The sequence below is a fragment of the Macrotis lagotis genome, chromosome 3 (genome assembly GCF_037893015.1).
Source record: "Macrotis lagotis isolate mMagLag1 chromosome 3, bilby.v1.9.chrom.fasta, whole genome shotgun sequence".
In the NCBI taxonomy this organism is placed as follows: domain Eukaryota; kingdom Metazoa; phylum Chordata; class Mammalia; order Peramelemorphia; family Peramelidae; genus Macrotis; species Macrotis lagotis.
Window position 1 is genome coordinate 246,865,570 of NC_133660.1, and position 15,001 is coordinate 246,880,570.

Consider the following 15,001-nt stretch of genomic DNA (forward strand, 5'->3'; position numbering starts at 1 on the left):
CCAGAAATAATAAAAGAACCCCAGAAATCTTTCAGTACTTTGGAGAGCTCCTCAATGAAGCTATGATAGACAAAAAAACAACCCATGACAAGGTTGTGAATATTATCATGGAAGAAATAATTTAAGATGATGAAATTAAAGCACCATAGAAGAAAAATAGTTTTAATAAATATATAAGATTAATAAGCATTTTAAGAGCCAATTGATATTCTGAGAATTGGAGGTCAGAAATCTAAATGAAATAATAGTAATAATAGTTAACATTTATATGATCTCTACTTTGTACCAGGCACTCTGCTAAGAGCTTTACAATTATTATCTTACTTTATCTCACAACAAATCTAAGAGATATTTGCTATTATTACTATATTGCAGGTAAGTAAAACTGAGATAAAGAGGAGTTAAATGTGTTGTCCAAAGTAATAGCCCATAAATTCTAAGACCAGATTTGAATTCGTGTCTTCCTGATTCCATGTCTAATACTCTATTCATTTTACCACCTAATTGTCCTGAAGGAATTTATATTCTATAGAAAAAAATGATATAAACAAAGTATATAAGAAGTGAACAAAAGGCAAATTGAGGAACCATTAGTAACTAAAACAGAAGAATCATGAAAATTTTCACAAGGCAGAAGTTCTTAATCTTTTTAGTTCCGGAAAATATTTAATAATTGAATTAATTATTTGAATTAAGCGAGTAATGATCAAGACTTGTTAAAAAGAAATTATCCATCAAAACTGCTATTAGTACTGTAACTATAATTACTAAAGGGAAGGTGATACCAAACCCTTATTTTATAGAGGGGAAAACTGAAAGCTAACCCAGAGCTCAAGTGTTGGCAACACCAATTTGGGGTCTTGCAATACCAGTAGCAGCAGCTTTGGGAGCTTTCAAACCAGAGACAGTAAGAAGATTCGACAACTCAGAAAAAGATCACAGAAGACCTCTGTGCTAGCACTGGGTGCTGTTTGGCAGCTACATTGCTTATACCCACTTATAGATCACAGTTTCAGGGTGGAATGAAGCACTTACTTTCAGAAAGGAGCAGGAGTGCTGAGGGACAGTATCACTTGGAGTTGCAAGGGATCAGAGACGCTTCTTGATTAAGCGGCAGAGTGCAGACCAGGATAGCAGTGATCCTACCACTCCCCACATCAGATGACCTTGAAAACAATGAAAACTTGCAAATTTTCAGAAGTAACTCTAATAACAGCAATGTGAAAAAGCTCAGGATTTGGGACTACCCCAGGAACCTAACTCAACTTTAACATAAAATTCAAAGTAAAGAGACAAGTTTAAGAAAATGAGCAAATGGAAATATAACTCAAACACAAAGAGTTATAATGGGCACAGGAAAAAAAAATCAAGGCACAAACTCGGAAGAAGATGATAACGTCAAAACAGCTACAAGCAAAGCCTCAAAGAAGAGGAAAATGTGAATTGGACATATGTTTAAAAAAGACTGCATGGGGGGTGGCTAGGTGGCATAGTGGATAAAGCACCAGCCCTGGAGTCAGGAGTACGTGGGTTCAAATCCGGTCTCAGACACTTAATAATTACCTAGCTGTGTGGCCTTGGGCAACCCATTTAACCCCATTTGCTTTACAAAAACCTAAAAAAAAAAGACTTTTTACTTTCAGTAAAAAATAAGAATGATGGAGGAAAATTTGTCAAAATATGAGTAATATAAGAAAATAAAATAAAGACAAATAATAGTTTTTAAAAAAGAGAAACCAAAAATTTTGAAAAAAATAACACACTAAAAACAGAATTGACCAAATGGAAAAAGAGACAGAACAATTGCCTGAATAAAATAATTATGTAAAAAGTAGATTTAGACAAATAGAAAATAAATACTTCAAGAGAAATCAAGAAATAAAAGAGCAAATTCAAAAGAATGAAAAAAGAAGAAAAAGATGAAATAGTTCACTGAAAAACAACTGACTTGGAAAATAGACTGAGGAGGTATAATTTAAGAATTATTAACTGGTTGAAAGTCATGATCAAAGAAAAAGTCTAGATGTCATATGTTGAGAAATTATCAAGAAAAACTGTCCTGTCTGGGACAAGAAAGTAAAATAAAAATTGAAAGAATCCATTAACTGAAAAAGATCCCAAAATGACAATTCCCCAAAATATCATGGCCAAATTCCAGAGCTCCCAAATCAAAGAGAAAATTCTTTGAGAAGTAAGAAACAAACTATTCAAATATTGTGGTACATCAAAATAACACATGTGATAACAGTTTCCACATTAAAGGAGAAAGAGACTTGAAATGTGATATTCTTGAAGGCAAAGGAGCTAGGATTTCAATCTAGAATAAACCTATCCAGCAAAATTGTATATAATCCTTAGGGGGGGAAATAAATATTTAATGAAATAGATGACTTTCAACATTCTTACTGCATTCAAGCACAAGACTCATAAGAAGTATAAAAATGTAAACATGAAAAGAAATCATAAATGACTTAGTAAGATTAAACTATTTAATTCCTATATGGGAAGGTGATATATACTCCTAAGAAATTTATCATTATTAGGGCAGATTACAAAGATAGAAGGCCAGGCATGAGGCAGTTATGATAGGTAATTTCAAAAAAAAATGAAGAGGTGAGAAAGAGAGTTGCCCTGAGAAAAGGAGAAGAAGCAAGAAAGACTGGGGGAGATTAATTCACATAAAAGAAGTATGCAAAAATAAACTTTATTATGGAGGAGAAAATTGGAAGGCAACACTTGAATTTCACTCCTGAGAATTTATTAAAAGAGAGTGAAGAATATGTACATGTATGCAGACATGCATAAATACATAGGCATACATATACATTCATATACTCAGTTGGGCAGATAAATCTATCTATCCAATAGGGAAGGAAGAGGAGAAGATACAAAGAGAACAGGGTAATAGAAGGAAGGGCAAGTTAAGAGACGTGGTGATTAAAGGCAAAACAGACTTTTGAGGAGGAAGAGTATAAAACAACAACAGAATAACAGGAGAAAAAGAATAGAGAGAAAAATACACAGTTAACAATTATAATTGTGAATGTGAAGGTAATGAATTAAGCATAAAATCAGATACCAGAATGTATCAGAAACCAGAATCCAATAATATATTATTTATAAGAAACACATTTGAACAGAAAGACACAATCAGAATCAAAATAGGAACTGGAGAAGAACCAGGCAAAAATAACAATGGGGGTGGGGCAGCTAGGTGGCACAGTGGATAAAGCACCTGCCCTGGACTCAGGAATACCTGAGTTCAAATCTGACCTCAGACACTTAATAATTATCTAGCTGTGTGGCCTTGGGCAAGCCACTTAATCCCACTGCCTTGCAAAATAAAAAATAAAAATAAATAATAATCGTGATCTCATATAAATAAAAAATAATCAAAATTTCATCATACTAAAAAAATAAAATATAAATTAAATATCAACACTAACATTCAAACTCTTAAAGGGAAAGTTAATTGAATTCCCAGAGGAAATATAAGTAAAACTATCCTAGAAAGGGACTTCAATTTACCCTTTTCAGAACTAGATACCTCTAACCATAAAAAAAGGAAATCAAAAAGCAAATGAATGGGCAGCTACATGACACAGTAGATAGAACCCTAGGCTTGAAAACAAGGAAGACTCATTGTGATGACTTCAAATCTACTCTCAGACACCTACTCAGACATAGAATGATATTGGGCACATCACTTAATCCTGTTTGCCTGTTTGACCTGGAAGAAGAAAATGGCAAATCAGTATCTTTAAAAAATACATTCATATTTGAAGACTCTGACATGATTAAAATGACTCAACAATACATGATAAGGTGATGAACAGAATTTTAGAAAAAATCAGATAAAAAGACCTATAGAGAAAACTATATATTCAAAGGAGTATAACTATTTCTTATTTAACTTCCTACTTTTATATAAATTGATAAAAATATATTAAAATATAAAAACTTCACCAAAAATGAAAATATTAAATGTGCATTTTTCAGATTAGAGATTAAAAATTAACTGAAAACTATATCATCTACTAAAGAATGAATCAAAGAACAAATTCTATAAATAATCAACAATTTCATTTAAAAAAAGATAACATACCAAAATTCATGGGAAGCAATCAAAACAGCAGTCCTTAGGAGAAAATGTTTGTCTCTAATTGCTTACATTTATAAAAAAAAGAGAAATAATTAATGAATTTGACATGCAATTAAAAAAAACTTTCTAGAAAGAGAACAAATTAAAAATCTACAAATAAAAACCAAAAGAGTCATCCTGAAAATGAAAGGAGAGATGGATAAAAATGAAATAAAAAGAAAATAAATCTTAAAAGTAAAAATGGGAGCTGAATTTCATATAAAATACAACAAAGTAGAAACTATTTTACAAGAGATATGAAAACAAAATTGCTTGTGTCAAAACTGAAAAGTATGAATGTACTATCAATCACCAAGACTTGCCCAGTGTCACAAAGCTGGCAAGTGTCTGAGACCAGATTTGAACACAGTTCTTCCTGACTCCATACTTACATACTTAGCACTCTATTCACTATGTCACCTAGCTTTCCCATGGTAATCTAATGTTTGATAAAGCCAAAGATACAAACTTTTTTGGGGGGAGGGGAGTTACTATTTGGCAAAAATTGCTGGAAAAACCTGAAAGCAGTTTGGTAGAATGTTTCATTCCATATATCAAATAAGGTCAAGATGGGAGTATGACTTGGACGTAAAGAGTGAAATCATATGTAAATTATCATGGGAAAAAAATTGCCTGCTGTGTATATAAATGAGGGAAGAACTTATGACTAGAGACAGAGAGAATCCTGAGAAATAAAACAGATAATTTTGCTTATATGAAATTGAGCTCAGTGGTTCAGTGGAGAGAGAATCAGACTTGTAGTCAGAAAGAACTGAGTGCATATATAGCTACAGATACTTACTAGCTGTGTAATCCTAGGTATGTCACATAACCCTGTTCGCCTTACTTCACTCATTTGTAAAATTAACTAGAAAAGGAAATGGCAAGTCATTCCAGTATCTTTGCCAAGAAAATCCCAAAAGGGAACACAAAGAGTCAGACATAATTGAAATGACTGAACAAGGAAAAAATTTTGCACAAATAAAACTAACCGTCAAAATTAAAAGAAAAGTGGGAAATTGGGTTGGGGGAAGGCGTAATGTGATTACTGTAAATTTCTCTGAGAAACACCTCATTTCTCAAATATATAGGGGAACTTAGACAAATATATAAAAATAAGAGCCATGCCTTAATTGGTAATGGTCAATGCATACAGACAGTTTTAGAAGAAGAAATCAAAGGTATCAATGATCACATAAAATGACTTTCACATGTCTGATTGATGTATTGATATTTGCCTTCTCAATGAGTGGGGGCGGGGGAGAGATGCGAGGGAGAAAGAGATTTGAAATTCATTTTTTAAAAAGGTCAAAAATAAATAATTTATTAACATTTTTTAAATTAAAAAAAAGAACACTGGATTTTATCTTTAATCCTGCATTCTTTTCATGGTTGTTTATTACCTCTCAAATATAGACCAGAAATTACAAGATCCTTAGAAGGAACAAAAAGATCAAGATAATGGAAATCTTAACACTGGGCAAAACTTGCCTCAGACAACTAATTCTCTAAAATCTTTCCATTACAGTTGAAACCAGTGACTGGCTTCCCAAAGTCAATGAGATGAATTTTTAGACTGGACCTGCAGATAAAAGGTCTAGGGAAATTGGAGGAAAAGAATTGGAGGGGAAAAAAAGTTGATCTGGCTTGTGCAGAGTTTTATATTCTATGAAATAGAATGTGTAACTGGTGTTCAGTTTAGTATTCAAAAGTTTAAGGAAGAGAAACAGTCACTCCTCTCCCATACCTCTGTAACTTCTACAATTGCTGCAGGTGTAAATCTTGAAATCTGGAATAATCGTAATATAATGGTAAGAATGGATCTGTGTAAGATGTAGGCCCATTGCTCTCTCTTAGATGACATAAGTGAATACATGGTTGAATATTGATTGACCCATTTATGAGTAGGAAGTATCTATGTACCCAATATGGTTTTAATTAATATTTGTGCAAGGAATACAAAGCTCTCCTGATTATAGCCAGTTGAGTAAACTTCATCAGATGCCAGGTTAGCATACATTCCTAATCACAATGTCTTTGTAAGTTGATAATGGTGGGGGAGGAGAATCACTGTCCAGACCACACTTAACCCTTCTAGATCATGAGGGTTAGGAGTGAAATACCCTCATGATCTAGAAATTCCACCTAAAAATTTTTGGCCTTCCCTTCATACCAGAGAAGTATGATTATTATGGTATTAAAATTTAAAAATGTCAATGTTATAGAATACTATGCATACATTTTATGCATTTGAGTTTCTAAAGTGTCATTTGCAGCTTCCTCAAAACTCCCCCCAAATCCCCATTTATTATGCTTACCGGTGATCTATTGAAACTGTGATGGGCAAAGCCATGATGTGGAAGGCTTGATTGACTACCTAAAGGTCTCTACCCTACTTATTCCCTATGAACCTGTTCAGGAACAATTAGATAGACATGAGGATAGATACCAAGAGAGCTATCAATTGATGTATACATCTTACAGTATGTCTGAACTATCACTTATATACCTGAGACTTTAAGACTGGGGAGCACACCTATGAGTTAAAAACTGATTCATGACCCTTTCGGGACTTGTATTTCTTCTAGGTTCATCCTCACTCACAATCTCACAATTTAGAAATCAAGAGTCAAGCTTTGATTCCCTCTTCCGTCACATACTACTTGAATTACCTTAGGCAAGTCATTTTAACTCTTGGTGCCTCAGTTTTCTCATGTATACAATAAGATTAATCAGCTTAAAGTTGTTCAAAGTCCCTTTTCACTTCTAAATATGATGCCTTGTCTAAAACATTAATGATCTATGTTGAAGTAATACTTTAAAGTTCACAAATACTTTCTCTGAACTAGTGAGTCCCAGCATGGTACAGAGGAAAGATCATGGAATCAATCAGCTTCAAATTAAATAGTATCAGACACAGTTCTGATCCTGCCTGGGCCCCAGTTTCCTTATCTGTGGAATGAGGGAAGGCTGTACTAGATGACCCCTGCAGTCCTTTCCAGTTCTAGAGAGCAATTCCCTGTCATCTATGGGCTATCACTATACCTCCATAGCTAATATGATGAAAACTATGATGATCATTCCTCCCATTGTCCTTTGCAATGGAAGAAAGAATTGTTTAGCTGAGACATACACTTGTGTCCAAACTAATCAAGAAAAATAAGTTCCAAAGAGATCAGAAGGCAGTTAAGATTATAGCTAGGTGGGGTTTGCTATCATCAAAGCAGGAGCTTATGGAAGGCAGCAAACACTGGGAAATGAATTATTTGGTGGTCTTTTATCCATCTGTGAATTGACAGTTGCAGTGATTGTGGCACTGGAAATACAAAGATATCAGATTGCAATCTTACAGCTCTTCTTCCTCATCAAAAACCTAGAAATAAGCTAAAAAGATAAAAATAGAGAGGTAGCAACAAGGCAGACTGTGATGTATCCAGTGAATGTTATGTATGGTATCTAGGAAATGTGCAAGAGGTTATTAGACTTCTTTTATTTGGTCTCATTAGGAAGAAAAATGAATGAAAGTTTAAAAGGACAAATTAGGTTTGAAGACAAAAAGAGTTTCCTAACAACTAGAGTTATCCAGTTGTGAAAGGGGTTGCCTCTTTTGAAAGGAAATGTACTAAACCACCTTGGTGGTCTTCAAATAGAGACAGGGTAATTACTTTACAAATTACTTTATAATCAGGATTCTTTTGGGGAACAGATTGAACCAGTTAGTCCTAGAGGTCTTCCCAACTCTCAAAAATCTGTGATTCTAAATTCAAGACATAGGTTTAATCTGAGCTTTGTCACAAATAATAGCAATGCTCTTCCTTTAATTTATACTTTATGGTCATCATAGGATTTTATTTTTAAGTAATTTCAGATTCTCTGCTAACTTCATCCTTTTATAGCAAAGACATCTAAATGGAAAAATCACCTGCCAAGTTGTAAAAGACAAGTCTCAGAGTATTTCCTGCTTCAGGCCTGAGATTCTAACCCAGCCTCTGACTTAAAATGCAGGATTTAATTGAAAAGTCTTTGAAACAAATAGAAAAGAGCTGGGAAAGCACTGCAGGCTTGAAGCCATTAATAAAGCATGTTTGGAAGCATAGACTAATAATCTTTGTCCCTCATTCTCAAAGAAGATCATGGGTGGCGCTGTGCTAAGTCATCAGCCTCAGTTTCTCCTCTAGAGCCATGTAGGTCCAGTAGCCAGATATGGATCAGGATGACTAGACATGGTTTGACTAGAGTTTACTCACACTAACTCTGCCTTCTCTGCCCTCTTGTCCACCACAATTTTAAATTAAAAAAAAAAAAAACATTGTTTTGGACCAAATTTGGCTTCCACTTGGGTTTATTAATCAATGATCCAGATCCAACAAGTGCGAGGAGAGAATGATATCTGATAACCAGAGACTACTAAGAAATGGGAAATCGTCAGGCAAACTGTACATTCTTAATTGGAAGTAGAAACTTATGTAAATAAATGCTACATTTTTCTCAGCTCCAGTTCAAGATTCATATTTCCTTTCTCTTTCAATTTGAATCTAAGGGATCCAAATTATTTTAAGAGAAACCTTTCCTGGATGCCAGCTGTTCCGGGTAGTGTTTAATCAGCTGATTGAATTGTGCACACAGCAAAAGAGTACAAAGTCATTTTGGCTGATTTGAAACTCCATATATTAGCTGAATGCCATATACTGTATTTATATTCTGTCCTAGAAATTCACTTATAAATTCTAGCCTCATGACAGTTGTGATTCTTCACCAACTAGATGCTTAAAGTATTTAACTAGCACAATAATGCATGGTATGATCAGATTACTGAAATAAAATGCTACTTATGGTTTTATAAATGTCACTGTATAGGAATCTCACTAATGTCTATAGGCAGTAAGAGATGTGAAGGATGCATTGCAGCATAATAGAGTTAAGCTGGGGGCACTTTGAAAGTGGGTGTCTGAGAATTCTTTTATTTTTTTTTAATTGCCTTTTCTCACTGATGTGGGACTGTTGCCCAAGACTTCTTTTTTTCTTTTTCTTTCTTTTTTTTTTTTAGGATTTTGCAAGGCAAATGGGGTTAAGTGGCTTGCCTAAGGCTAAGGCCACACAGCTAGGTAATTATTAAGTGTCTGAGTCTGAATTTGAACCCAGGTACTCCTGACTCCAGGGCAGGTGCTTTATCCACTGCGCCACCTAGCCACCCCCCAAGACTTCTAAATTTGTTTTCATTTTCTCTTTGTTCCTTATAACCAAGTTATCTGAGCATTAATGCTACTGAAAAAAAGTGCCTGAAAGATGAGTATTAAAATCTGGTCATCCTTAGTCTTTCCATGTTAAGAAGTGTCTATTGCTCCCTATTGTCTCTAGAGTAAAGACCGAATTCCTCAACTTGGTAGTTAAAGGCAGACTTTCCTTCACAGTCTGGATCTTGCCAATCCCGGCCGATTGAGTTCAAACTCATCCCCTTCAATCACTTCACCTTCCAATCAGGATAGTCAACATGTTGCTCCATAAATTTGATGTTTAATTGCCCTTCTCCATGACATTCTAGAGGATTTCCTAATAATCTCTTCCATCTTGATTCCACCATTAAATGTCGTGACTTGCTTCAATACCCAGTGCAAGGGCTGCCTTCTGTGGGAAAACTTTTCTGGTCCTCCTAGTTAGTCAAGTTTTTCTCCTCAAACTGTATGGTGAGAAAGATGGCTCAGAGATATAAGGACTTGAGTTCAAATGCTACCTCTGACACCCTATTTTGTTATAAACCCCTGGACAAGATCCCTAACCTCTGTTGGCCCCTGTGTTTTAAAATTTTATGGAATAGGGATTAATTCAACTTATGGGGTTTGTTGTGAGGATGCGGTAATATAAGTTAAGTGCTTTGCAAACCTAAAATCCCTATATAAATGCTAGGTTTTGTTCATTATTTAGGAGGGAGAAGAAGAAAAGAAATGAAGGAAGGAATAAAGGAAAGGAGAAAGGAAAGGAGGAAGAAGTAAGAGAGGAAGAAGAGGAAGCAGGAAGAGAAGAGTGAGGAAAAGAGGGAATGAGAAAGGGAGGAAGAAGGAAGGAAGGAAGGAAGGAAGGAAGGAAGGAAGGAAGGAAGGAAGGAAGAAGGAAGGAAGGAAGTTAGGAAGGAAGGAAGGGAGGGAGGAAGGGAGCAAGGGAGGAAGGAAGGAAGGAAGGAAGGAAGGAAGGAAGGAAGGAAGGAAGGAAGGAAGGAAGGAAGGAAGGGAGGGAGGGAGGGAGGGAGGGAGGGAGGAAGGGAGGGAAGATGGAGGGAGGGAAGAAGGGAGGTTCAGAGAGAAGAAAGAAGGAAAAGAGGGTAGAAGGAAGGGAGAGATGAATTAGATGGAAGGATTAAGGGAGGTAGGGATGAAGAGAGGGGGAAAGGGAGAGAGGAAGGGAAGAAGGAAGGAAGGGAGGGAGAAATGGAGGGAGGAAGGGAGAGAGGGAAGAAGGGAGAGAGAAAGGGATGAAGAGAGGGATGAAGGGAATAAGAAAAGGAGGGAAGAAATAAAGAAAGAAGGAAAGGAGGGAAGTTCAGAGGGAGGAAGAGAAAGAGGAAGGAAGGAAAGAAGGGAGGGAAGAAGGAATAAAGGGAGGGGGGGAAAGGAAGAGATGAAGGGAGGGAAGAAGGAAAAAAAGGATGGATTTTAGTGCCTGCCATGTGCCAAAAACTGTACTTTGACTTTCAAATATTAACTTATTTGAACCTTACAACAACTCTGTAAGGGTACTTATTAACCTCATTTTACAATTGAGAAAATTAAGACAGGCTAGTTAAATGATTTACCCAGAGGCACACAGTTAGTAAGGGTCTGAGGCAGGATTTGAATGTAGGTCTTCCTGATTCCAGGCACAGTGCTCTCTATTTCCTGTATTATCTCCTTCCTTTATCTTCATTATTATTAATAAAATACTTTATCCTTATAATAAAATGTAAGTGATTTGAAAGCAAACTCTTTGTGTCCCTAGTACATTTGAATTGAATTAAGCTGAATAAGGTTATTATGGATAGGGCAACAGGGATCATGACTATAGTTAATCACCTTTTCCACATCTTTCAAAAGAATCTGAGAATTTATGAATACTATCTCTGGTGGTGAGATGTTAAAATCAGTAATAGAGCTAAAACCAAAACTGCCATTCCTCAGCAATGATGGCTTTTCAAATATCATAACTAGTATATTTTCTGTGGATTCTGTCACCATAATCTCTGAAAAATCAAAATTGCAGGTGATTCAAAGGGCAATGGAGAGATGCCTGGTGGGCATAAGTAGGCTGCTGCATATTTCCAGTAAAAGCCGATGCTCACCAAGTGGTATAAAAAATATTATCCAGGAAATATATGGTCAGAAAAGGAAGTGGCTTGCTTATTTCATCAGAGTGAGGACTCTGGAGAAACAGTCTGCATTGAAAAAAAAAGACCTAGAAGAAGGGCTCTAGCCCTGAATGGATTCTTTTTAAAATATTTAAGGGAGAATATTGAGGAGGGTAGAGTTCCTACAGGGTAAAAGAGTAGGGATAAAATGAAATTTCAATGGAGAAAGAAGCTTCATCCAAAAAAAAAAGGTATAGGGATCACAAAGGTAAGACCTGGAAAGAACCTCAGTATCCACCTAATCCTATTTATACACAAAAAAACCCTACTGTAACATATCTAACATGTGGTCATCCAAACACTGAACACTAAAGTTATAATTTCCATATTGCTACTTTCCCCATCACAGATTTTGATATACCAGCAAAAGAAATAAAATAGGAATTTGGGGGGAGTTTTCCAGAATGACACATGAAGTCCAGTAGACAACACAGAAAAAGTTTAGAGACTGAGAAATAGATTATGTATATAATTACATAATACTATATATACATATATAACATATATACACACACATGTAAACACATGCACATAGGCATGCATATAAATGTATATTTGTATGTGTGTGGATGGATAGATAGTATTACATAATGCTATCTATGAGTAATATACAATAAAAGAAAAAGAAAAAATTCAAGTTCTTCACTAGTATGAAGGGAAGGTCAAAAGATTTTACACAGATATTCCAGATTCGGGAGGTGATCCCCCCTCAGCCCCCCAACTACTGGGATGTGGAAGGAATAACTATATATGCTAGAGCTAAAGCCTCTAGCAACTTAAGGTTCGATGCAATGCACAAAACTTGTATCAAAGACACACATGATACATGGAAACAAGAAAAAAACAGGAAATTCTCAAGGGGAAATGTGATTCTTTAGAGCTACTTCATTCTCAACACAATAAGCAATTCAATAACTATTAATTTAGCAAATACTATGCACTAGTCACTGTTCTAAGGACTGGGGAATACAATTAATACAAAGAAAGATAGTCACCACACTCAAGGAGCTTACAATCTAAAGGGAGTAATCACACACACACACACACACACACACACACACACACACACACACACACACACACACACACACACACACACACACACACACGGTGCTAGGAGAGGAAAGCAAAAGATACAGGGGATAACCAGCATGGGGACATCTTATTCCATGGAATGAAAACCAGGAAGGGCAGCAGGTGCATAGTATACAGAACTGAGTCAAGTTTCTTCCTCTACATTGAAAGGCACTGAAAGGAGTTTGACTGCCCTCCAGTATTCCATTCAGAGGGGAGAGAAGGTTAAAGAAGAGAGTGTTAAGGCTTGAATGAGCAGCAAGCAGGTGAGTTTAGGAGTGTTGAGATGATCATGGGAGGGGCATCTTGCTTGGTGGAGTTGAAATCAGGTAGGAAAGAAGGTGCAAAGGGCAATTACTCATTTTCTGACATGAAACATTCTTACCTGACATGTTTAGTCTCCTTAATTTTAATATCATCAGCTATACAGCAACATTAGAATTAATTTATTTAATTATTATTAAAAGTGAATTACTAATTCATTTAAGGAATACAACCCAGAACCCTAAATCTCTAAATCTGCTTTATTATTCAATCATATTCTGTCATTTCTGAGCTTTATGACCCCCATTTAGGGTTTTTTGGACAAGGATTCTAGAGTGATTTGCCATTATCTTCTCCAAGTCATTTTACAAATGAGGAAACTGAATCAAACAGGATGAAGTGATTTGTCCAAGGTCACATAGCTAGTAAGTGTCTGAAGTTGACTCACAAAGAGTCTTCTTTACACCAGCTCCAGTGCTCTATCCACTGATCCATTCTGCCTATAGGCAACCTCAAAGAGAAAGATGTCAGAGCCCATTAGGTTCTGTCAACAGAAGCTGATGATTTATTGCTCTCTTAACTCAATAATAATAATGTTAATAATAATAAGTAACATTTAAGTAGAACTTTAAGTTTCATTATCTCATTTCTTCCTTATAAAATTCAATAAGTGCTATTTTTAGTTCTCCATTTTATATTAAAGGAAGCTGAGGTGAAGAGGGATTAAGAGACTTGTTCAAATTCTCTTAAGTAGTAAATTCCAGTAACACTATTCAAACTCAGCTTCTCCCAACTCCAAGTCCAGCATTTACTTACCAGATACTGATGGCTGCTTTGGCTTCCATATAACCCTGGTTTTGATCATAGAAAATAGATAAAATAGATAAAATAACAATTAAAGAATTCATCAGCTTGTCTTTCCCTAGAACAAACAAACCAATATTTGTCCCCCTCACAGTCTGATTTGTCCCTATCACTATTCTCATTCTGAGGGTAATAGGGATAGAATAGAGATGGCAGTATTTTAATGTTGAATAGGTTGAATTAGTGATAAATTCTGGTAATGGCTAAGAAATAGAGTGGTAAATTACTGAAATACACTAGGTGCAACATCTTGTGTCAGATGTTCAGATTCTCAGCTCTACCATACCAAAAGCATGGTTCCCGATGTGCAGCACATTTTGATCATGACATGTCATAATGGTACAAATGAAACTCAGACATAAAGAAAAGGTAATAGACTATATAGCTAGGTACAAATGAATATTGTTGGTGATCACTCTAGAACAAGGTCCCATAGGATCCTTCATAAAATTAACATATTTATATAATCCCTTTTCAGTTTATAAAAAGCTTTTCTCAATCCTGTGAGGTAAGAATTCCAATTATTATTATCCTCATTTTAAAGATGAAAAATTGAGACTAAAAGACATCACCAAAAAACATTTTCCAAGTATTTATTATGCACAGGTTACTGTCTTAAGTTCTGGAAATACAAAGGCAAATTGAAATAGGTTTTCCCCTCAAGAGGTTTATATTCCAATGAGTAAACCATATTTTCAAACAGCTGTACACAGGACACATATAAAGAAAACAAAAGGGAATTTTGAATTATACAAAAAGACGTTACCAATACACATTTCTCAAGTATTTATTATGCACAGGATACTGTGCTAAGTTCTGTATATACAAAGGAAAATTGAAATGGTTTTGTTCCTTCAAGGGGCTTATATTCCAAAAGGCTAATCATATTTACAGATAGCAATTCACAGGACACATATAAAATAAACAAAAAGGAATTTTGTATTGGGCAGCATTTGTTGGCAGTGGGGGGGAACCAAAGTCCTCCTTTAGCAAGTATTAACAAAGTTGAACCTTGAACAAAACCCAAGTAGCATGGATGAGACATTTTCAGTGAGAGAAACTGGAAGGAGTGCTGTAGTCTTACCAGGGCAGTTTGGAGATGGAGACTGATCTTACAGTTGGATGAATGTCAGGTGAATGTTCCAGGATGGTGGCTGTTAAGTCACTAATCCTGAGGTGTCTCAACTTCTTCCCAAATTTTTGGAAGTCTGAAAGTAACAAGAATTGAGCAAGGTCACATCAGTATTAAGGAATAAAGCAAGTATTTGCAACCAGGTCTTGTG

The 15,001-nt window shown here is 35.5% G+C and overlaps 1 long non-coding RNA gene across 1 annotated transcript; it reads right to left on the bottom strand.

Annotated features, from left to right (window-relative positions):
* Positions 1 to 1,042: 1,042 nt before the first annotated feature.
* On the bottom strand, positions 1,043 to 14,920 carry LOC141516515 (uncharacterized). Its single transcript, XR_012476718.1, has 3 exons — positions 14,803 to 14,920; positions 13,671 to 13,705; positions 1,043 to 1,166 (listed from the first exon to the last, which is right to left on the bottom strand). It is a non-coding gene; the product is annotated as an uncharacterized LOC141516515 (long non-coding RNA).
* Positions 14,921 to 15,001: the final 81 nt, after the last annotated feature.